Genomic DNA, 25,012 nt, shown 5'->3' on the forward strand with positions numbered 1-25,012 from the left:
GGCTAAATGTATCCTCTGGGAACCCCGAGGGCTCGAAGTGGAGCATCCTTCTCTCCAGAAAGGACCTGCCTTTGCTTCTGTTTAGTGCCAAGGCCACTGCCAACCTGACACCATTGTGATTTCATTTTCTTAGCTGGGAATTGGCATGGCCCTGCCAGCAGCAACTATTCACACCCCAAGTTCCAAAAAGGTCTCCCTTTGGGTTACAGTTTTTCTGAGTGGAAAAGGTTGTTTTGTTTTGAGTTTTGGTTTCTTGTCTGTTTGTTCTCTGTCTTCCAGAGGCTTGTGGAGATGAGCAGATTTCCTCATTGATGCTCTGCAACAGCAGGCATAGAGGTTTTCACTCCCCTTTTAAAGGACTATCCCTTTGAAGGACCCTAATTTGCCAACAAAGTTCTGTCTGGTCAAGGCTAAGCTGAGCGCCGAAAAATGGATGCTTTTGAACTGTGGTGTTGGAGAAGACTCTTGAGAGTCCCTTGGACTGCAAGGAGATCCAACCAGTCCATCCTAAAGGAGATCAGTCCTGGGTGTTCATTGGAAGGACTGATGCTGAAGCTGAAACTCCAATACTTTGGCCACCTCATGCGAAGAGTTGACTCATTGGAAAAGACTCTGATGCTGGGAGGGATTGGGGGCAGGAGCAGAAGGAGGCAACAGAGGATGAGATGGCTGGATGGCATCACCGACTCAATGGGCATGAGTTTGAGTAAACTCCAGGCGTTGGTGATGGACAGAGAGGCCTGGCGTGCTGTGATTCATGGGGTTGCAAAGAGTCACACACGGCTGAGCGACTGAAATGAACTGAACTGAACTGAATGTGTCAGGCTCATCTCCCTTCCTCTTCGTGCAATGTGTTAATCTCTTGTTCTCCCCTTTACTGTCCTCAGGGATTCTCCCAGGTCTGTGCATTCTTATATCCTGAATTCGTCTCCACTGGAGAAGTTTAACCCTTTAGTTTCTAGAAAGTTCAGCAATGCTTGTACAATATGCTCGTTCTCATTTATCCAGCAACTAGTTTGTTTTGCCAGAGAAGGTGATAGCACCCCACTCCAGTACTCTTGCCTGGAAAATCCCATGGATGGAGGAGCCTGGTACGCTGCAGTCTATGGGGTCGCGAAGAGTCGGACACAACTGGGCGACTTCACTTTCACTTTTCACTTTCATGCATTGGAGAAGGAAATGGCAACCCACTCCAGTGTTCTTGCCTGGAGAATCCCAGGGACAGGGGAGCCTGGTAGGCTGCCATGGGGTCGCACATTGTCCGAAACGACTGAAGCGACTTAGCAGCAGCAGTTTATTTTACAATAGCAGAAGTTTCCTAGTTTCTAGACCACCAACTGATGGAGGCAGAAGTGTAAGAAGCAGACTTTTTTGATGATGGATTCATGTTGATGTATGGCAGAAACCAACACGAGATTGTAAAGTAATTATCCTCCAATTAAAAATAAATACTTTTTAACTTTAAAAAAAAAGTGTAAGAAGCACTTTTCATCTGGTTGGATATTAAATCTGGTCAAATGCCTTTTCATCCTCTATTGAGAGAAGTTTCCTCCCCTTCCATCGGCTAATTAATTATTAATAACAAATTAATTATTCATCATTCATTAATAATATTTATAGAGAATTTACAGTGTGCAAGGCACTATGCATTGTGGCTTATGTGGTCTATCCTATCTAATCTTCAAATCCTCAAAACCTTGAAAGGAAGTCACAGATCATTACTCTCCAGAGATGGGACTGGCTTCCAGGCATTTCTTGCCCAAGACCTTTTATTTCCACAATAATCCACACAACTCAGTGAAGGAGAAATGCAGAATTAGATGGCCTAGGAACCAGCAAGAGTCTGAGAAAGCTTCCTTGAGATACTGGCAGGTGATTGTTTCCAGCTCATCTGGAAGGCTGTTAGGATGCAATCTGCAATGTACAGGACTGTATATACAGATAGAATCCACAGCATTTTCCACCCTTTATGGATTGGTGAGTTAGTGGAGGTTCCATGTGGTTATGCAACTCTAGATAAAATAGCAAAATAAACCTGAGATTGTGACAAACTGACTCTGCTCTTATTGAGCCCAGATATACTTATTTTGGGGCTTCCCCGGTGGTCCAGACAGTAAAGAATCCACCTGCAATGTGGGAGACCTGGGTTCAATCCCTGGGTTCAATCCCTGGGTTAGGAAGATCCCTTGGAGGAGGACATAGCAAACCCACTCCAGCATTCTTGCCTGGAGAATCCCCATGGACAGAGGACCCTGGCAGGCTACAGTTCATGGGATTGCAAAGTGTCAGACATGATTGAGTGACGGAGTACATACTTATTTTCATAGAAATGTACACCCTTTGTGCAACTGTTCATCAGCAAGAGTCTTATGCCTTTGGAATCTCTTTTTCATCACTATTCAAAAAATGTTCCATGGCTCCATTGCCAGAGAAAATATATTCTTTTAGGTTATTGACAATCCCCTCTTGTTGCACACTATCTTTTGCTAAGGCATAATTCAGTTATTATCTGTATATTTATTCTCTGGAATGGCTTTGATCCCAGACCATGTTTTAATCCAATTTCATAGCCAGAAGAAAATAGAGAAGTGAACCAGCCTATCATTCACTCCTTCATTCAATCCATCCTGAGCCCTCTTCAATGTGCCCAGGCTGGAAATATAGGAGGAGACAGACTGAAGTGTTCCTGCCTGCTGCAACCGTAGACTCTAGGAATACGAGGCAGACACATAAAATGAGATTTTTTTTTTTTTTACTTTGCAAAGGGCTAGATGAAAACAAGAAGGGAATGAACCTAGAGAATGTCATGTGCTAAGTCGATTCAGTTGTGTCCAATTCTTTGTGACCCTATGGACTGTTGCCTGCCAGGCTCCTCTATCCACGGGATGTCCCAGGCAAAAATACTGGAGTGAGTTGCCATGCCCTCCTCCGGTGGATCTTTGTGACCCAGGGATCGAACCCACATCTCTTATGTCTCCTGCATTGGCAGGCGGGTTGCTTACCACCAGCGCCACCTGGGTCAAGTAAGTCATAAAGAGAAAAACAAATATCGTATATTAACGTATATACGTAGAATCTAGAAAAATAGTACAGATGAACTTACCTGCAAGACAGAAATAGAGACACAGATGTAGAGAACAAGTGTATGGATACTGAGGGAAGCAGGCAGGATGAATTGGGAGCTGAGATTGACATATATACACTACTGATGCGTGTTCGTACCTGCTTGGTTGTTGCAGGCATGTCTGACTCTTTGTGACCCCATGGACTGTGCCTCTCCAGGCTCCTCTGTCCATGGGATTCTCCAGGCAAGAATATTGAAATGGGTTGCCATGCCCTTCTCCAACACTATTGATACTATGTATAAAATAGGTAACTAATGAGAACCTACTGTATAGCACAGGAAACTCTACTCATTGCTTTGTGGTGACCTAAATGAGAGAGAAATCCAAAATAGAGGGGGTATATGTGTACCAAGAGCTGATTCATTTTGTTATACCAAATAAACTAACACAACATTGCACAGAAACTATACTCCAATAAAAATTAATTTTAAACACACACATATACACAAAGAAAATAAGAAGAGATACTGAGACAGTACCAGAAATCATTTTAGAGAGAACAGTCAGGAGCAATCTCTGCAGTGAGGTGACCTGTGGACTGAGAGATGAGACGGAGCCAGGACGCAAGCCAGAGATGGCACCTTCCAGGAAGATCTTCCCTTGCATGCCGGGCCTGGCTGTGACAAGTGTCTTGGTGTTACAGAATTCAACCATGAATGTAGGGTCAAAGGTGCTGACGCTGCTGAGTCCCTAGAATGTGACTTCCTCACGGAAGGCTAGATGTGCAGTATAGCAGGGGCGGGGTGCAGGAGGGTGCCTCTTTGGTTTCTTTGGGTAGAATCCATGTCTGCAAGATCAGCTAATAACTTGGACTTCCCTGGTGGTCCAGTGGCTAGAACTCCAAGCTCCCAATGAAGGGGGCCCAGGTTCAATCCCTGTTTAGGGAACTAGATCCCACATGTTGCAACTAAGAGCTCATATGTCACAACTAAAGATCCCACATGCCACAACTGAAAAACACACACACACACACACACAAAAATCCACATGCCACAGTGAAAATCAAAGACCCTGTGTGCAGCAACTAAGGCCTGGCATGCTCAGTGGATTCGGTTGTGTCTGACGCTTTGTGACCCCTTGAAATGCAGCTCACCAGGTTCCTCTGTCCCTGGGATTCTCCAGGCAAGAATACTGGAGTGAGTTGCCATGTCCTCCTCCCTGGGATCTTCCTGACCCAGGGACTGAACCCAGGTCTCCCGCACTGCAGGCAGATTCTTTACCTTCTGAGCCACCAGGGAAGACCCACGACCGAGCACAGCCAAATTAATAAAATAAAATATTTAAGATATCAGCTAATAACAGATGGAGGAAGGGAAGGTTGGAAGCAACTATTGGTGAGAACTGCCAGTTCCCGTCAGCTCAGCCAGGCCTTTTCCTTCGTGGGTTTAGAAGACAGAGTGCAGGTCTCTGAGGCAGACTGTGTGCAGGTTGGTGCAGTCAAATTCACCCTGTAGTTAGTGAATCATCCGCCAGACTTGTCACCACCTTCAGTTTTCATTCTGGTCTTTTTCCGCCACATGATAAACACCATAGCAGGACTTGTTATCTCAAAAGAGAAGAATTCACAGGGAGTCTAAATTCATGTAGACCTTTTGTGTTCCTGCTTTTCTAGCAGCTGTTTTTGTACACCTGACTACCTTGCAATAAGAATGTCCATAAGTCAGCTCTGCAGTGAAAGATCTCTGAGCACTTCCCCAAGTGTGATTCAAAAAGAGTAGAGAGAATCCACCTCTAGAGGTTAGGGTTGGGGTTTTTTGTTTGTTGGTTTTTGTAATAACACATCAATCTTTATTGAAAACTGTAGTATTAATGGCTTCCATGGTAGCTCAGTGGTAACAAATCCACCTGCCAAGGCAGGAGACGTGTGCTTAATCGCTGGGTCAGGAAGACCCCCTGGAGGAGGAAATGGCTACCCACTCCTGTATTCTTGCCTGGGAAATCCCATGGACAGGAGAGCCTAGAGGACAACAATCCATGTGGTTCTTGTCGGCAAAGAGTCGACATGACTGAGCGACCAGGCACACAATATTAATATATACATTTCTTGTTATGATAAATATGCTTTTAAGAATTTTAAGTCTGAGCTCATCTACTTGTCAGACTGCATAAAATATTAAAATGGCATGCATTTACACATAATGGAATTGGCTCAGGATGGTCATTCCATTCCTTTATATTGACTGACACCTTAAGTTCAATGCAGAGGTGAGGTGTGCCTTTAACACTGAAGACAGTGCTAATTTAAATGCTAACACAAGATTCTTTCAGTTTCCTGCTGTGGTTGAAGTATGAAGCACAGTGCTGATTTCTTCAAGAAATGCACATCTTAGTTCCTGCACAACGGTGAGCCCCCTGTCCAACAATGAGAAACCCTGCGTGTGTGTGACCTGTGCCTCCTAGGACACCAGTCCTAAACTCGTCTGAGCCCGACCAAGTTCTGTCTAATGGTAGATTTAGACCTCTCTAAGTCCTGTCTCATCTATTTCTGCTTTACTGACTACACCAAAGCTTTCGACTGTGTGGATCACAATAAACTGTGGAAAATTCTGTAGGAGATGGGAATACCAGACCACCTGACCTGCGTCTTGAGAAACCTGTATGCAGGTCAGGAAGCAACAGTTAGAACTGGACATGAAACAACAGACTGGTTCCAAATAGGAAAAGGAGTATGTCAAGGCTGTATATTGTCACCCTGCTTATTTAACTTATATGCAGAGTACATCATGAGAAATGCTGGGCTGGAAGAAGCACAGGCTGGAATTAAGATTGCCGGGAGAAATATCAATAACCTCAGATACGCAGATGACACCACCCTTATGGCAGAAAGTGAAGAGGCACTAAAAAGCCTCTCGGTGAAAGTGAAAGAGGAGAGTGAAAAACTTGGTTTAAAGCTCAACATTCAGAAAACTAAGATCATGGCATCCAGTCCCATCACCTCATGGGAAATAGATGGGGAGACAGTGGAAACAGTGTCAGACTTTATTTTGGGGGGCTCCAACATCACTGCGGATGGCGACTGCAGCCATGAAATTAAAAGACACTTACTCCTTGGAAGGAAAGTTATAACCAACCTAGATAGCATATTAAAAAGCAGGGACATTACTTTACCAACAAAGGTCCGTCTGGTCAAGGCTATGGTTTTTCCAGTGGTCATGTATGGATGTGAGAGTTGGACTGTAAAGAAAGCTGAGCGCCAAAGAATGGATGCTTTTGAACTGTGGTGTTGGAGAAGACTCTTGAGAGTCCCTTGGACTGCAAGGAGGTCCAACCAGTCCATCCTAAAGGAGATCAGTCCTGAGTGTTCATTGGAAGGACTGATGCTGAAGCTGAAACTCCAGTACTTTGGCCACCTCATGCGAAGAGTTGACTCATTGTAAAAGACTCTGATGCTTGGAGGGATTGGGGGCAGGAGGAGAAGGGGGCAACAGAGGATGAGATGGCTGGATGGCATCACCAACTCGATGCGCATGAGTTTGAGTAAACTCCAGGAGTTTGTGATGAACAGGGAGGCCTGGCGTGCTGCAATTCATGGGGTTGCAAAGAGTCGAACACGACTGAGTGACTGAACTGAACTGAAGGCCTGTCTACACTGATGATGTTTAGATGAGACCATGAGCTTTCTGCGATGAGACCATTTAGACCTGACTTGTACTCTGTGCACTAGGACATGGAGACCGGGGTAGAGACCCGGCCTGGCCTCTGTCCTGGAAAACTCCATGCCTGCATCTGAACGTCAGTGCTCAGATGTCTGGGGTCTGGGGCTGAGGTGGGCTTCTCTGGGTAACCGTGCTCTCCTCTGAGTGGGGTTCCATGGCCCTCCCGGGGGTCAGTGCTGTGGTAGGGCTCCTAGTCTGTCCCCTGCCAGGTTCACCTTCCTGGGGCTCCTGGCGACCCCTCAGGTGGGCAACCTGGTAATTATTCCAATTTTCCAGCACATTCAGGTTGAGTAGGGAGGCAGGTTCACCTGGTGAATTGGTTCCAGGGCACAGGGATCGGGCATAAAGTCAATGGGCAGCAGGTGAGGTTGCTGCTGTGGTCTCCTTCCAAACCAGTCTCTCCTCCGAAGAGAACAGAGCTGCCCCTCGTCTTTCAGCCAGCTCTCCTGTTTTCTCAGCACCTCAGCAGGACAAGAAAGACAGAGCCTGCCAGAACCAAGGTACTGTGTTCACCTCTAGCATGGGCTTTCAAACCAGAAAAAGTCACACAAAACCAAAGTGAAAAGAGGAGGGGCCTGACTTCTCCGGGACAACTGAGGGGAGAGGAGACCAACCCTAGACTTCTTTCTGGGGTCTCCAGAGGTCCCAGAGACCTGGCTTGTTTATACATTGGAGGCCGGCTGACCACAGCCATGGTGTCCTGACTGAGGGGACGTGTGACCCCAGTTGGGGGGTCTGGGCACTGTGTGAGTCTCACCCCATCTGCACAGGTCAGGATCATGTGTGCGGGGAGACCACAAACAAAGCTAAGAAACAGGGACAAATAATGAGAGCGTCACTTGTGTTTAGAAATTAATGCTTTACGGTATTCACTTTATACAGGTCCGTGCCTGTTTGCCTCTTTACCCTCCGCGAGGTTCACCCTCCCTGGGGCTCTGGGAGACTCCTCGGGTGTCTACCTGGGAATTATTCCATTTTCCAGCACGAGCATGGTGGGAAGGGAGGCAGGTCCACCTGTGAACTGATTGCAGGGCACACGGATCAGGCAAAAAGCCAAAGGGCAGCAGGTGAGGTTGCTGCTGTGACCTCCTTCCAGTCGACCGTACCTGCTCAGCAGAGAACAGACCTGCCCTTTGCCTTTCAGCCCTGCGTCTGGCGTGTTTTCTCCACACCTCGGTGGAACAAGAAAGAATCAAGCATGCCAGGTCCAAGGTAGTGTTCAACATTTATCATGACAGCTATAAAAACAGTTAATATCACACAGAACCAAAGGGGAAAAAGGAGGGCTTTCCTGTGACAAGAGTGGGGAGAGGAGACCGACCCTACCTCTTTCTGCCATCCCAGGAGGAACCCACTCGTTTCCACCTTGGGGGCCCAACCAGCAGAGACCTGGTGTCCTAACCAAGGGTCGTGGGACCCCAGGGGCAGGTCTGGGGATTGTGTGGGTCTCACATGGGTCAGGATCCGGTACCTGGAGACCGCATATCTGCTCTTTACCTGCTGTATGTCTTGTTGCCTCTGAGACTCCCAACATCTGAATTGCGGGTGTTGCCCTGATTAACCTGTGGTCCTTTTTCTTCTGTTCACATTGTCACATTCACGTGAAGTCAGGCACCTTTGGGTGGGCTCTTGCTCTGTGTTCTGGAGAATGAAAACCTTTGGAGGCATCATATTAATACCATAGTTTATCACATGCTAATTCATAGGTCACCGCTGTCTGATTTCCCCAAGACCAAGCTCGGGTAATTTAATTTGTAATTTAATCTTTACTTTATAGTGGAGTAGAGTTGATTTCCGTTGTTTTGTTAGTTTTAGGTGTACAGAAATTTGATTTGATTTTTACATAAAAGTATATCTATTCTTTTTCTGTTTTTTTCTCATATGGGTTACTATGGTTTTTTCAGTAGAGTTCCCTGTTCTATTATTCAGTAGGTTCTATTTGATTATCAATTTGATAAATATTAGTGTTTATATATTAATTTATCCCTCCCTTCTAATTTTCTTTGGATAATCAGAATTTGTTTTTCTCAATCTGTGAGTCCGTTTCTGTTTTGTACATTAGTTCATTGGGATGAATTTATAGATCTCGCCTGTATGTGATATCTTAGGATGTTTGCCTTTTTCTCTCTGACTTACCTCACTTGGTTTGAAAATTTCTCAGTCCATCCATGCGGCTGCCAATGTCATTATTTCATTCTCTTTAATGGCTAAGTAGTATTCCAGTGTATAGATATACCATACAGTCTTCATTCTTCTGTCAGTGGATAATTCTTTGTGGATTCTATGTCTTGGCTGTTGTAAATAGTGCTAGCCTGAAAATTGGGGTGCACATGTCATTTTGAATGATGAATTTCTCCAGATATGAACCTGGGACTGGGATTTCAGGATCATATGCTGTATGTTTAATGTTCAAGGAAACTCCATGCTGTTTTCAATAGTGTCTTCACCAGTTAACAGTCCCACCAAGACTGTAGGATCCCCCTTTCCAGGATCCCTTTTCTGTACATCCTCTGCAGTATTTGTTCTTTGTAGATCTTCTCAACGATGGCCATTGAGACCAGTGTGGGGTGATACTTCACTGTAGTTTGATTGGCAGTGACTTAGTAATTACTGATGTGGAGTATGTTTTCATGTGCTTTTGTTATTTTTTTGTTATATGCTTTTGTATTTTGTTATTGTACACCTTGTGAGTACAATTTACTTCTTGAATCTGCTTTCCTGAAAGTTGGCCCTGTTTGGAATTCTTTTCCAATGATTTATTTACCCCAGGACATTTCTTGAGGGCGGGTGTCATTGACAGCCCTTTCAGACTTGTGACTATTAAGACCTCTTCAGCATGTTTTTTATGGTATATTTATTAATCTGAACCAGCTAATGGCTCTCTGCCCCCTGAAACTTTCTTCTTTGGTAACCATAAGTTTCTTTTTTAAGTCTCTGAAGCTGATTCTCTTTTGTAAAAAGTTCATTTGTATCCATTTTTAGGTTCCACCAGAAATGGTATCCTATGACACCCGTCTTTCCCTGTCTCACTTAGTATGATCATCTCTAGTTTCTTCCCTGTAACTGGAAATGGCATTATCTCAGCCCTCTTTATTTCTGAGTATTATTGCATTGTGTATATGTACCCATCTTCTGCATCCATTCATCTGTCCTTGTACACTGAAGTTGCTTCCCTGTCTCTGCTATTGTACCTAGTGCTGCTGTGATCGTCAGGGTGCAGGTGTCTTTTAAATTTTTGATTTTCACTTGATCTATGCCTAGGTATGGAGTTGCTGGGTCACTTGGTACTTCTCTGTTTAGTTTTTATGTTTAGTTGGAGAACCTCCATATTGTTATGTTATGTTTTGTTATGTTATTGTGGAGAACTTCCATATTGTTTTGTTGTGTTGTGTTATGTTTTGTTGTGTTATGTTATGTTACGTTTTGTTTTGTTGTGTTGTGTTCTGTTGTGTCATGTCATGTTATGTTATTGGGGAGAACCTCCATATTGTTGTGTTACGTTGTGTCATGTCATGTTATGTTCTTGTGGAGAACCTTCATAATGTTCTCCCTCGTGGATGTACCCATTTACATTCCCACTAATGGTGAGAGGGTTTTCTTCTCTCCACACTTTCTGCAGAATTTATTGTAGATTTTTTGAGATGGTCATTCTGATCGATGTGAAGTGATACCTCATTAGACAACTGACGCCTTTCTCAAAGAACTAATGATCCTAGAATCTTTTCTTGTACTTTATGGCCATCTCCATGACTTCTGTGGAGAAATGTGCATTTAGATCTTTGGCCAATTTTTTATTGGATTGTTTGTTTTTTTATATTGAGGTATACAAGTTTTATGTGTAGAGAGAAATTCCCTGTGGCTATCTTCATTTAAACGAATTTTTTTCATTTCTGGTTGTCTTTTTTTCTTTCACTGATGGTTTTCCTTTGTTGTGCAAATGCTTTTAACATCTATTAGGTCCCATTTGTTTATTTTTGTGTTTTATGTCCTGATTCTTAGACATGGATCAAAAGAGATCTTCCTGCATTTTATGTCAGAGTGTGTTCTGCTTTCTTCCTCAAGAGCTCCACCGTATCTGTCCTTTTATTCAGACCTTTAATCTACTTGCAGTTTATTTTTGTGTATGGTGTTAGGGAGTAGCCTAATTTCATTCTCATCTTCATGCTAAGGAAGCTGCCTGGTGTCCTCCACAGTGGCTGCTCTCAATTTCCATTCCCAGCATCAGTGTGGGAGGGTTCTCTTTTCTCTATACCCTCTCCAGGATTTACTGTTTGTGGTGTGTCTGCTTGTGGCCATTGTGACTGGTGTGAGGTGATACCTTGTTGAAGTCTTGATTTGCACTTCTCTCATATTTAGTGATGCTAGCATCTTTGCATGTGATTTTTTAAAACAGTGTGAGTTAAACTTACTCGAACTGGCTTCTTGAATGATTTCCTTGCTTTAGTATTTTTCCAGTGACCTCCCCTAGGACGTTTCTTGAGGGCAGGTATTTTTTTACTTACAGCCCCTCGGGCCTTGTGAATGTTAAGTGCCCATGAGCAATGGTTTCAAAGTTGTTGTTATGAGAAATGGCCCCAAGGCGGCAGCATGTCTTTATGCCCAACTCTGGTTACTGGGGGAACCACCAGGGCCTTGGGAAAATCCTGTTCCTGGACTGTCCATTAGAGTGGAATGTGCCAGAAAAAGCACTTAAAGCTTGTGGCCCATTCCTTCGTCCTTCCTTTCCCCTGTCACCTGGACAAATCCCAATTCCTGCAACACCACTCTGGGGAGGGTGCTTTCATCCATAGGTGGGGCGACCCTAAGGAAGGAGGCTGGAGGCAGAAACCCCAACACCCGGAGACATGAAGCCCACAGGGCTTTTCAGAGTTCTTCCAGCCCAGAGGGTGCACACCCTTTGGGTGCAGTAGGCGTAGTTTCACTGCAAGAGGACGTGCCTGCATCTGGAGGTTGTGGGCTGATGCAGAGGGGAGCAGGCTCGCCAGGTCCGTGGGGCAGGGCTCATTGGCTGGCACACCCTCCCCAGCTCCGTCAGCCCCATGACAGTCCGTCCTCAGGAAACAAGCCTGCCCAGGCTTCAGGGATGTGCCAGCCGCCCAGGTCACCAAGGCCTGAGGGGAATAGAGCTGACAGTCACTCTTTGTAATTTGTATTTTGTATTGGTGTGTAGGTGACTTACAATGTTGTAGGGTGTTTTTGGGTTTTGTTTTAGATGGACAGCAACATAATTCACTTATGCATAGACGTGTAATGTCATTTTTTGGGTTCTCTTCCCGTATAGTTTATTGTGCAGGGTTGTGTAGGGGTCCTCATTGCTTATTTGTAAAGAGTAGTGTGTGTGTTCATCAGCACCTGCTCATTTCTCATCGCCACCATCTTTCCCTTTTGGCAACCATAAGGGGCTCTGCTATGTTGTGAGGCGTTTCTGTTTGGTAAAGGAGTTCATTTGTATCTGTTGTTAGAATTTACCATCAAGTGATATCATATGATACTTGTCTTTGTCTCACTTCACTTACTATGATCGTCTCTACTTCCTTCCTTGTTGCTGGGCATGGCATGATGTCACCCTCAGTATGATGACTAATACAGCATTGTGTGTGTGTGCGTGTGTGTGCGTGTGTGTGTGTGTGTATGTGCGCGCGCCCCATCTTGTTTATCCAGTCATCGGTCCTTATCCTTTTAAGTTGCTTCCATGTCTTGGCTGTTGTACATAGTGCTGTCATGAACATCGCATGCACCTGTCTTTTAAAATAATGGTTTTCTCTGAATCTGTGCCCAGGAATGGGATTCCGGGTCCTGTGGTGCTTCTCTGTTTAGTTTTTAATGAGCCTTTGTTCTGTTCTCCTTTGTGGATTTGCTACTTTTATTCCCACCAACAGGGAGGAGGGTTCTTTTCCCTCTGTATCCTCTCCAGCCTTTATTGTTGTAGATTTTTTTGTGCTGACCATTCTGACCTGTGTGAGGCGATGCCACATTGTTCTTCTCATTCATAGTTCTCTAACACTTACAGGTGCTGAGCATCTTTTCATGAGCCTCCTGGCCACCTCTATGTCTTCTTCAGACAAATGTCCATTTAAATCTTGTGCCCCTATTTGATTGGGTTGTTTCTTTGATACTGAGGTCCCATCACTTCATGGGAAATAGATGGGGAGACAGTGGAAACAGTGTCAGACTTTATTTTGGGGGGCCTCCAAAATCACTGCAGATGGTGATTGAAGCCATGAAATTAAAAGACGCTTACTCCTTGGAAGGAAAGTTATTACGAACCTAGATAGCATATTTAAAAGCAGAGACATTACTTGGCCAACAAAGGTCCATCTAGTCAAGGCTGTGGTTTTTCCAGTAGTCATGTATGGATGTGAGAGTTGGACTGTGAAGAAAACTAAGCACCGAAAAATTGATGCTTTTGAACTGTGGTGTTGGAGAAGACTCTTGAGATTCCCTTGGACTGCAAGGAGATACAACCAGTCCATCCTAAAGGAGATCAGTCCTGGGTGTCCATTGGAAGGACTGATGCTGAAGCTGAAACTCCAATACTCTGGCCACCTGATGCAAAGAACTGACTCATTTGAAAAGACCCTGATGCTGGGAAAGATTGAGGGCAGGAAGAGAAGGGGACGACAAAGGATGAGATGGTTGGATGGCATCACCAACTCTATGGACATGAGTTTGAGTAAGCTCCAGGAGGTGGTGATGGATGGGGAGGCCTGGTGTGCTAAAGTCCATGGGGTCGCAAAGAGTCAGACATGACTGAGCAACTGAACTGAACTGATTTTGAGGATTACCCTTGCCTTTCCTTGAGGATTTCCTTTAGGTATGCAAATACTTTTAAGGTTAATTCAGTCCCACTTTCTGATTTGTGGTTTATTTTTCATTATTCTAGGAGATGGACCCATAAAGAACTTGCTGCATTTTACATCAGATTGTGTCCTGTTTGTATTTTTCTCAAGAATTTCATAGCGTCTATCATTATGTTTAGATATCTATGCTCTCTGGGATTTATTTTGTGTTTGGTGTTAGGATGCTTTCTAATTTCATTCTCATTTTCATGGTTGAGGGAGTCCTCACAGTGTCCTCCAGAGTGGCTGTTCCCCATTTCCATCCCAAGCATCTGTGGTGGAGGGATCCCTTGTCTGCGCATCTTCTCAGCACTGACTGTTTGCAGAGTGTTTGGCAACGGCCATCCCTCCCGGTGTGATGTAATACCTCATTGTGGTTTAGAATTGCATTTCTCTAATGTCCAGTGGGCATGTATGGATGTGAGAGTTGGACTGTAAAGAAAGCTGAGCACCAAAAAACTGATGTTTTTGAATTGTGGTGTTAGAGAAGACTCTTGAGAGTCCCTTGGACTGCAAGGAGATCCAACAAGTCCATCCTAAAGGGGATCAGTCCTGGGTGTTCACTGGAAGGACTGATGCTGAAGCTGAAACTCCAATACTTTTGCCACCTGATGCGAAGAGTTGACTCACTGGAAAAGACCCTGATGCTGGAAGGGATTGGGGGCAGGAGGAGAAGGGGGCGACAGAGGATGAGATGGCTGGGTGGCATCACCGACTCGATGGACATGGGTTTGAGTAAACTCTGGGAGTTGGTGACGGACAGGGAAGCCTGGCGTGCTGCAGTCCATGGGGTCGCAAAGAGTCAGACACAACTGAGCAACTGAACTGAACTGAATGTTTAGTTTGTTGACATCTTTTCATGTGATTTTTAAAAAAAAGTGTGATTTAAACTTACAGCTTGAAATTGGCTTCATTAATGCCTGTCTTGTTTTGGATTCTCTTTCGATGACAAAGGACATTTCTGGAGGGCAGGTATTTTTTACTCACAGACCCTGAATCCTTGTGAATATTAAATTCCCAGCAGCACAGCTCTGCCTGGTGTTATTTCAGAAAGTGGCCACAAGGCGGCAGCGGTACTTCATGCCGCATTCTCTCTCTCTCTCTTTTTTTTTTTTTTGGTCTGTAAATTCCTTGTTATTTTCTATTGGAATACAGTGGATTTCTGATGTTGTGTTTGTTTCAGGTTACAGGAACTCGATTCAGTTACACACAGACATTTATCCCCTTTAGGGTTCTTTTTCGCATATAGGTGATTATCGTGTGTTCAATAAACTTTCCTATGCTATTCAGTGGGTACTTTAAATCATCTATTTGATATATATTAATATGTTTATGTTAATTCCAATCTCTTAATTTATCCTGCCTAATTCTTAAGGTTGGGGGCTCTGCAGAGGGCAACAGGCACTCCAGGTCCACTCTAGAGACACACTGCCTGCCACATGCTCCCAGCTCCCTCAGCCCCAGGACACTCCAGCCTCGGGACCCAAACCCGGCAGGCTCCCGGGATGTGACAGCAGCCCGGCTCAGTGGGTCCTGAGAAGAGAGTCAGGATTGCTTTTTCATTTTTTCTGTTTCCATCCCATCATTTGAACTGTGGGTGGGAAATATCCCCTGAAGGAGAGTATGGCAACCCACTCCAGGATTCTTGCCTGGAGAATCCCATGGACAGAGGAGCCTGGCGGGCTACAGTCCATGGGTCACACAGAGTCAGACATAACTGAGCAACCAAGGACAAGCATAATACAGTGAATGACAATCTTGTGGGTGTTTTTGGGTTTTTTTTGTTTTTTTCCTTTTCCTTCTACCACAAACTGTTTTGCTTTGACATGGATGTACGTATGATTTGTCGGGGGTTTTCCCCTTGTGGATTAATACAGAGTGTGGAATAAGTTTCCTTGTGTTACACGGTGGGTCACGGTCACTTACTTTATCAATAGTAGTGTGCATATCTTAGTCTGAAGCAGCTTATTTCCCATGAGCTGCCCCACATCTTCATATCTGGTGACCAGAAGTTTCTTTCCTAAGTCTGGGAGCCTGTGTCTCCAAGCAATAAGCTCATTTGTATCCCTCTTTAGTTTATACCTAGAAATGATATCATATGATACTTGTATTTCCTTGTCTCCCTCACTTCACTTGGAATGATCATCTCTACTTTCTTTTCTGAGGCTGGATTTGGCATTATTTCCTACTTCTTTATGGTTGAGAAATATTCCACTGTGTACATGTATCCCATTGTCTGTATCCATTCGTCTGTGCTTCTACAATTAACTTGCTTTCCTGGCTTGGCTGTTGTACCTAGTGGGGCTGAAATAACAGGTTACGTGTCTATTAAAATTTTGGTCGTCTCGACTCCAGCCCAGTTCCAGACATGAGACTCCGCCTGCTCAGGCTCCAGGAATGGGAGAGCAGCCCAACTCGGGGAGGTCGTGGGGAATGAAGTAGGCACTGCTTTTCTGTTCCTTTTCTTTAGTCTCACGCATCTGCTACCTTGGAATATAGTCAATTTGCAGTTTTGTGCTTGTCTTCAGATTACAGCCACCTGACTCACTTATGACATATACATACAGCATATCTGTTTTTTGGATTCTGTTGCCGTAGAGATTATTGCAGAAGGTCGAGTAAAGTACCCTGCGCTGACCATCAGGTCCTTCCTGAGTATCTAGAGAGATATATATTTCTGTGTATATTCGGAAGGAAGGAAAGAGACAATCCAGAAGAATTATCTGTTATAGATACAGATTTCTATGTATAGCTTAGCCCTGTTGTCCTAATTCATCCTTACTCTTTCACTTTTTCTTGGAAACTTCTGATTGTGTTGAATTCTCAGAGTCACTATTTTTGTTGTAAATTTATTCCATTGTATCTCTTTTTGTATTTTGCCTATAAGGGACATCATATGCTATTGTCTTTCTCCATATGACTGACTTCACTTAGTCTGTGATCCTCCAAGATTGATCCTTGTGACAATTAGTGGCACAATTTCAGTGGCCATTTTTCATGACTGAGTAACAGTCCATTGTATGTATGTACACATCTTCTTTAACCTTTAATCCATCGGGTGACATCTTGCAGGTTCTGTGTCTTGGCTCTGGGAAGCAGTGCTGTAGTGAATGGTGGGGTGCCTGTGTCTTTTTCACTGATGGTTTTCTCAGGAAACAGGCCCAGGTGTGGGTATGTCAGACCATGGGCTGAGCTCTTTGGAAGCTTTAGTTTCTGGCCTGAGGAGACTGTCCTTTCTAGGGGCTGTTTCCAGTGTCCATTCACACTGACCGTGTTGGGGGGGTTTCCTCTCCGCCGAGCTCTCTCCCCTGTTCATTGTTTGTAGACTTGTGAGGATGACCATTCTGACAGGTGAGGATTGATTTCTTGTTGGCGTTTAGATTGGCATTCCTCCTGCAATAATTGGGGATGTTGAGCATCTTGTCCTGTGGCCATTTGGAGATTAGGGGGATGTGAGGAAAATTTACCTGTTGCAATTAGCTTCTTGAAAGTTCGTCGTGTTTGGAATTTATTTCTTCTATCACCGTCCCAGGACCTTTCCTGAGGGCAGCTGTCATTAACAGTCCCACAGACCTTGTGAATTGGAGGTGCCAGTAAGCACAAACAGAGAAGGCAACGGCACCCCACTCCAGTACTCTTGCCTGGAAAATCCCATGGATGGAGGAGCCTGGTAGGCTGCAGTCCATGGGGTCGCGAAGAGTTGGACACGACTCGGCAACTTCACTTTCACTTTTCACTTTCATGCATTGGAGAAGGAAATGCAACCCACTCCACTGTTCTTGCCTGGAGAATCCCGGGGACGGCGGAGCCTGGTGGGCTGCCGTCTATGGGGTCGCACAGAGTCAGACACGACTGAAGCGACTTTGCAGCAGCAGCAGTGAGCACAAAAGATTGAGTTGTAGTTACAGGAAATGTCCACAAGGAGGCAGCACTTCTTCATGCCCAAGTCTGGTTCCATCTGCGACCAGAGCCTTAGGGAAGGCCGGCTTCCTGGCCCAGTGAATTAGAGTGGCGTATGTCTGAGCAAACACCCAAATGCTTGAGTCTCACTACTTCTTTCCCCTACAGCTTTACCCCTCCTCTCAAGATTCATGCCTGCCTGGAGTACCGCTCCTTGCTGAGGTGCCTAGGAGGCTGCACCCTCAGGAAGGAGCCTTCAGCAGGGGACCCCAGTGCCAGGGGCCTGGATATTTGGTAGATTTACCCTTTATCCTCGACGCCAGCGGACTATGCCACCATCGTTGGATGCAATAGGGATGCTTGTCCCAACCAGAAAAAAACAGGCAGTACAGGTTTAAGAGGTGTCTCTATGAAGGGGACCCTACCCAGCTGTCTCAACCCCACCCCAGTGCAGCCCTGGGACTCTAGTCTACTCAGGGTCCAGGGAGGGGCTAGCAGCACAAGACAGTGAGGTCAGAGGGGAGATGAGAGGCATTACTTTTCTTTTTCTTTTCTTTAATCTCATGCCAATGCTATGTTGTAGTCAATTTGCAGTTTTGTGATTCTCAGTGCACAGTCCACTGATTCAGTTAAGACGTATATATATACAGCATATCTGTTCTTTTTATCCATTCTTTTGCCATAGAGGTTATTGAACAAGGTTGAATAGAATTCCTGTGCTAAAAATCAGGTCCTTGTGGATTATCTATTATAGATACAGATTTCTGTGGATAAGGTAGTAGTAACCTCCTAATATGTACCTGCCACTTTCTTTTTTTTTTCTTCTTGTAACAGTTCTTTGTGTTGATCTGAGTCTCTTTTTATGTTGTAAATTACTTCCTCTGTATGTCTTTTTTTTTTTTTTTTTTCAGTTTTGCCCTCCAGGGACATCATCTGCTATTTTCTTCCCCTGTTGCTGACTTCACTTAGTGTATTATCCTCCAAGGTTCGTGCTTGTGGGGAACACTGGCATCATTTCACAATTTCAGTGGCAATATTTGAGGTCTGAGTGACGGCCCCTAGTGTGTATGCACCACATTTCTTTAAGATTTTATCTGTCAGTGGACTTTTTCTTGGGTCTGTGTCTTGGCAGTTGGAGGTACCACTACAGTGAAAGTTGAGGTGCATGTGTAATTTTGAATGAAAGTTTTTCTAAATGTAGGCCCAGGTGTGGGTATTAGAATTCTGGCTTTAGTTGTCTTGTCTGTTTTGTTCTGGCCCGTGCAGGCACTGTCCCTTCAAAGGGCTGTTGCCAGCATCTGTTCTCAGGGAACACAAAGGGGGATTCCATCATCTCCTGGCTCTCTCCTCCATGTACTGTCTGCAGACAGTTAGGATGGCCATTCTAACTGTCAGATGGGATTTGATTTCTTGTTGATTTCTTGTTGTGATTTTGATCAGCATCACTCCTGTAATGTTTAGGATGCTGAGCATCTTGTCCTGTGGTTGTTTGGGTTCTTTTTTTCTTTCCTTAAAGGGTATGAGGGAAATTGATCTTTGAAATTGGTTTCTTGAAAGTTGATTGTGTTTGGAATTTATCTCTAATAGCTGCCGCAGGACCTTTCTGAGGGCAGCTGTCCTTTAACAGAACAGTTCAGTTCAGTTCAGATCAGTCGCTCAATCATGTCCGACTCTTTGCAACCCCATGAATCACAGCACGCCAGGCCTCCCTGTCCATCACCAACTCCCAGAGTTTACTCAAACTCATGTCCATCGAGTCGGTGATGCCATCCAGCCATCTCATCCTCTGTCGCCCCCTTCTCCTCCTGCCCCCAATCCCTCCAAGCATCAGGGTCTTTTCCAATGAGTCAACTCTTCGCATGAGGTGGCCAAAGTACTGGAGTTTTAGCTTCAACATCAGTCCTCCCAATGAACACCCAGGACTGATCTCCTTTAGGATGGACTGGTTGGACCTCCTTGCAGTCCAAGGGACTCTCAAGAGTCTTCTCCAACACCACAGTTCAAAAGCATCCATTCTTTGGCGCTCAGCTTTCTTTACAGTCCAACTCTCCCATCCATACATGACCAATGGAAAATCCATAGCCTTGACCAGATGGACCTTTGTTGGCAAAGTAATGTCTCTGCTTTTAAATATACTATCCAGGTTGGTCATAACTTTCCTTCCAAGGAGTAAGCATCCTTTATTTTCATGGCTGCAATAATCATCTGCAGTGGTTTTGGAGCCCCAAAAAAAATAAAGTCTGACACTGTTTCCACTGTTTCCCCATCTATTTCCCATGAAGTGATGGGACCAGATGCCATAATCTTTATTTTCTGAACGTTGAGCTTTAAGCCAACTTTTTCACTCTCCTCTTTCACTTTCATCAAGAGGCTCTTTAGTGCCTCTTCACTTTCTGCCATGAGGGTGGTGTCATCTGCACCTCTGAGGTTATTGATATTTCTCCCAGCAATCTTGATTCCATCTTGTGCTTCCTCCAGCCCAGCGTTTCTCATGATGTATTTTGCATATAAGTTAAATAAGCAGGGTGACAATACACAGCCTTGACGTACTCCTTTTCCTATTTGGAACCAGTCTGTTGTTCCCTGTCCAGTTCTAACTGTTGCTTCCTGACCTGCATACAGATTTCTCAAGAGGCAGGTCAGGTGGTCTGGTATTCCCATCTCTTTCAGAATTTTCCACAGTTTATTGTGATCCACACAGTCGAAGGCTTTGGCATAGTCAGTAAAGCCTGGCTAGGCCTTCCTACGGAGAAGGCAATGGCAACCCACTCTAGTACTCTTGCCTGGAAAATCCCAAGGACGGAGGAGCCTGGTAGGCTGCAGTACATGGGGTCGCGAAGAGTCAGATGCAACTGAGCGACTTCACTTTCTCTTTTCACTTTCATGCATTGGAGAAGGAAATGGCAACCCACTCCAGTGTTCTTGCCTGGAGAATCCCGGGGACGGCGGAGCCTGGTGGGCTGCCGTCTATGGGGTCGCACAGAGTCGGACACGACTGAAGCGTCTTAGCAGGAGCAGCAGCAGCAGCAGGCCTTCCTAATTGGAGGTGCCCGTCAGCACTGATGGGCAAGTGTAGTTATAGGAAGTGTCCACAAGGCGGCAGCACTTCTTCATGCCCAACTCTGGCTCCACCTGCACCCAGAGCCTTAGGGAAATTCAGCTTCCCGGGCTGTGAATCAGGGTGGAATGTGCCTGAGCAAACACCCAAGGGCTTGAATCTCCCTACTTCTTCCCCCTAAAGCTTCACCCCTCCCCTCCAGAGTCATGCCTCCCTGGGGCACCGCTCCCTGCTGAGGTGCCTAGGAGGCTGCGCTCTCAGGAAGGAGCCCTCAGCTGGGGACCCCAGCACCAGGGCGCTGGATACTTGGTGGCTTTACTCTGTATCCACAAGGCCAGAGGGTCAGGCCTATCACTGGGGTGCACTAGGGATTCTAGCCCAAGCCAGAGAAAACCAGACAGTACCGGCTTAAGAGGAAGGAGTCTCAGCGCAGGGCACCCTGCAGGCTGCGTCGGCCCCGCCCCAGCACAGCCCTGGGACTGAGTCTCCTCAGGGTCCAGGGATGGGGTGGCAGCGCAAGTCACAGAGGTCGGAGGGCATAAACTAACACTACATTTCTCTCTTTTTGTTTTGTCTCATGCCAGTGCTATGTTGAAGTCTCGTCAATTTGCAGTTTTGTGCTTGTCCTCAGCAACTGAGACTGGTCAGCCTACACAGCTTGTGTGAGTGATGCCAGGGAAACTTGTTAGTGACGCAGCTTTGGAGTCAGACACAGCTGTGGCAAAAGTGGAGATGCCACGAAAGCAAAATGAGAAGAAAGGTAAAAAAGAGAAGCCAAAATCTAGGAAGACTGAAGAGGAAGCAGAAGAAAAGGAAGAAATGATTTCTCCCAAAGCTACAAAGGTTAAAAAGAAAGCAGAGCCTTCTGAGGTTGACGTGAATTCTCTGAAATCTAAAAAGTCAAAAAACAAAGCGGAGCCATCCTAAGATGACCTTATTTCTCCTAAAACCAACGTTAGAAAAAAATCAAAGGAGGCCTGTGAAAAGACAATTGTCTTAAAACCAAAAAAGTTATTAAAAATGAGGAGCCTTGTGAGGAAGAATCAGGTGCACCTAAGCCCAAAAGATGAAGGAAGAAAAAGAAATAAATGGAGAAATTCAGGAGAAAAGCCCCAACCTCAAGAATGGATTCCCCGATTCTGGACCTGACTCCAACTCCAAGGAAGCTGCCAGTGAAGAAAACAGTGAGTGAGAGCAGGCAATGACTGTGGAGCAAAAAGATGGAGCTTTCTCTAATTTCCCCATGTCTGAAGAAACTACTAAACTTCTCAAAGCCCGTGGGGTGACCTTCCTGTTTCCTATACAAGCAAAGACGTTTCACTATGTCTATAGTGGGAAGGATTTGATTGCACAGGCGCGGACAGGAACTGTAAAGATGTTCTCCTTTGCTATCCCTTTGGTTGAGAAATTTCTTGGGGAACTGCAAGACTGGAAGAGAGGTCATGCCCCTCAGGTACTGGTTCTTGCACCCACAAGGGAGTTGGCAAGTCAAGTAAGCAGAGATTTCAGTGACATCACAAAAAAGCTGGCAGTGGCTTGTTTTTATGGTGAAACGTCATATCAAAGACCACCTGCAGAATGGCAAGCTAGATCTCGCCAAACTTAAGCATGTTGTCCTGAATGAAGTTGACCAGATGTTGGATATGGGCTTTCCTGATCAAGTGGAAGAGAGTTTATGTGTAGCACACAAGAAAGATTCAGAAGACAATCCCCAAACATTGCTTTTTTCTGTAACTTGCCCCTATTGGGTGTATAATGTTTCTAAGAAATACATGAAATCTGCATATGAACAAGTGGACCTGACTGGTAAAAAGACACAGAAAATGGCAGTAACTGGAGAGCATCTGGCTATCAAGTGCCACTGGACCCAGAGGACAGCAGTTACTGGAGACGTGAAAGAGTGTACAGTGGTTTTCAAGGGCGCACTGTCATATTTTGTGAAATGAAGAAAGAAGCCCAGACGTTGTCACAGAATGTGACTGTAAGACAGGATGCCCAGTCATTACACAGATACATTCCACAGAAGCAACGGGAAATCACCCTGAAAGGTTTTAGAAATGATGATTTTGGAGTTTTGGTTGCAACCAATGTTCCTGCGCGTGGGTTAGACATCCCCGAGGTTAATCTGGTTGTTCAAAGTTCTCCAGCAATGGATGTGGAATCCCACATTCATTGTTCTGGGTGAACAGGAAGAGCTGAGAGGACCAGGGTTTGCATCTGCTTTTACCAGCACGAAGAATACCAGTCAGCCCAAGTGGAGCAAAAAGCAGGAATTAAATTTAAACAAAGAGCTGTTCCTTCTGCAACAGAGATAATGAAAGCTTCTAGCAAAGATGCCATCAGGCTTCCAGACTCTCTGCCTCCCACTGCGATTAGTCACTTCGAGCAGTCAGCCAAGAAGCTGATTGCGGAGAAGGGAGCTGTGGAAGCCCTGGCAGCTGCCCTGGCCCGCATTTACGGTGCCGCGTCCGTAGACCAGCGCTCCTTGATCGACTCCGAAGCAGGCTCTGTGATCATGATCTTGTGGTGCTCAACTGAAGTGCCAAACATTGGTTATGCTTGGAAAGAACTTAAAGAGCAGCTGGGGGAGGCTATTGATTCCAAAGTGAAAGGAATGGTCTTTCTCAAAGGAAAGCATGGTGTTTGCTTTGATATCCCCACTGCATCAGTAACAGAAGTACAGGAAAAGTGGCGTGATTTACGGCGCTGGCAGCTTTCTGTGGCCACAGAGGAGCCAGAGCTGGAAGGTCCACGAGAAGGATATCACAACTTCGAGGACAGCGGGAAGGCAATGGAGGCTTCAGGGGACAGCTCGAGGGCGACCAAGGTGTCAGGGGACAAGGAGGAGGAAGGAGAGGCTGCAGAGGACAGTGATCAGGAAGTGGCAACAAAAGTAACAGATTCCAAAACAAAGGCCAGAAGCAGAGTTTTAATAAAGCATTTGGACACAATTTGAAGTAGGGGATTTATTTGGCAAAAACAGAACTATGTTCAGCAAGGTGGAGCTGACGGTTACTTTTCATACAAAGTTAAAAGCACAGTGTATTTCCTTCCTGACCACTTTCTCAGTCCCCATCTCTTCCAGAGAGAAAAGCTTCATCTAAATTATTTCATCTGATTGATGACTGTCATTTATAACTTTATTGCCATTTCTGTCTTGGGTATTCCTTTGGGAAATGTGTATGGATTCATTACATATTCTAATGTATTGTCTAAGATTATAAGATAAAGTCAAGCATGTATCTGCTGATACTTTTTAAGTTGACCTGTCTTTATACTTAGAAATATCTCATAATAGTAGAGTTCCCCGGAGTAGGCAACGGCAACCCACTCCAGTACTCTTGCCTGGAGAATCCCATGGATGGAGGAGCCTGGTAGGCTACAGTCCATGGGGTCGCTAAGAGTCGGACATGACTGAGCGACTTCACTTTCACTTTTCACTTTCATGCATTGGAGAAGGAAATGGCAACCCACTCCAGTATTCTTGCCTGGAGAATCCCAGGGACAGAGGAGAGGAGCCTGTTGGCTGACGTCTATGGGGTCTCACAGAGTTGGACACCACTGACGTGACTTAGCAGCAGTCAGGTCCCCTGGTGGCTCAGATGGTAAAGACTCTCCTGCAATGCAGGATCCCTGGGTCAGGAAGATCCCCTGGAGAAGGAAATGGCAACCCACTCCAGTAATCTTGCCTGTAGAATTCCATGGACAGAGGAGCCTAGCAGGCTACAGTCCATGGGGTTGCAAAGAGTCAAGCATGACTGAGCAACTATCACTCACTCAGTGGGCAACAGACTGATTTACTTATGACAGATACAGCATATTTGTACTTAAAATAATTTTTTTTGCCATAGACTTTATTAAACAAAGTTCATAAACCTCTCTGTGATGATTATCAGGTCCCTGTGGACTCTTCATTAGAAATACAGATTTTTTGTACATGTGCAAGGAAAAAAAGAAGAAGATTGTTCTTGTGGATTATGTGTTACAGCCACAGATTTCTATGTATATGTTCGAGATAAATGTTTCTCTGTATATGAGCATAAGAGGAAGAAAGTAAGGAAGGAGATAATCCTTGTGGATTAGCTAATGCAGATACAGATTTCTGTGTATATGTCAGTACTGACCTCCTAATTCAGACCTAGCCCTTTCCATTTTTTTCCCTGCAATTCTTTGTCTGTGTATGAATCTCTGAGTCTCCTTTTGTGTTGTAAATTACTTCCACTGTATCTCTCTCTCTTTTTGTATGTGTGAGTGTGTGTTTACTTTGCCTAGAAGGGACATCATCTGCTATTTTATTCCTCTGTTGCTGAATCCACTTACTGTATGATCCACCAAGGTCCATCCTTGTGACCAGTGGCATAGTTTCATAATTTCAGTGGCAATTTTTTTTTATATCTGACTGATAGCCCATTGTATATATGTACCACATTTCTT

General features: G+C 45.0%; 1 pseudogene; it reads left to right on the forward strand.

Moving 5' to 3' along the window:
* The window catches only part of LOC122455186, a 36,079-nt pseudogene extending 12,167 nt beyond the window's left edge, over positions 1-23,912 (forward strand).
* The last annotated feature ends 1,100 nt before the right edge of the window (positions 23,913-25,012 follow it).

The sequence above is a fragment of the Cervus canadensis genome, chromosome 17 (genome assembly GCF_019320065.1).
Source record: "Cervus canadensis isolate Bull #8, Minnesota chromosome 17, ASM1932006v1, whole genome shotgun sequence".
NCBI classification, from domain to species: Eukaryota; Metazoa; Chordata; class Mammalia; order Artiodactyla; family Cervidae; genus Cervus; species Cervus canadensis.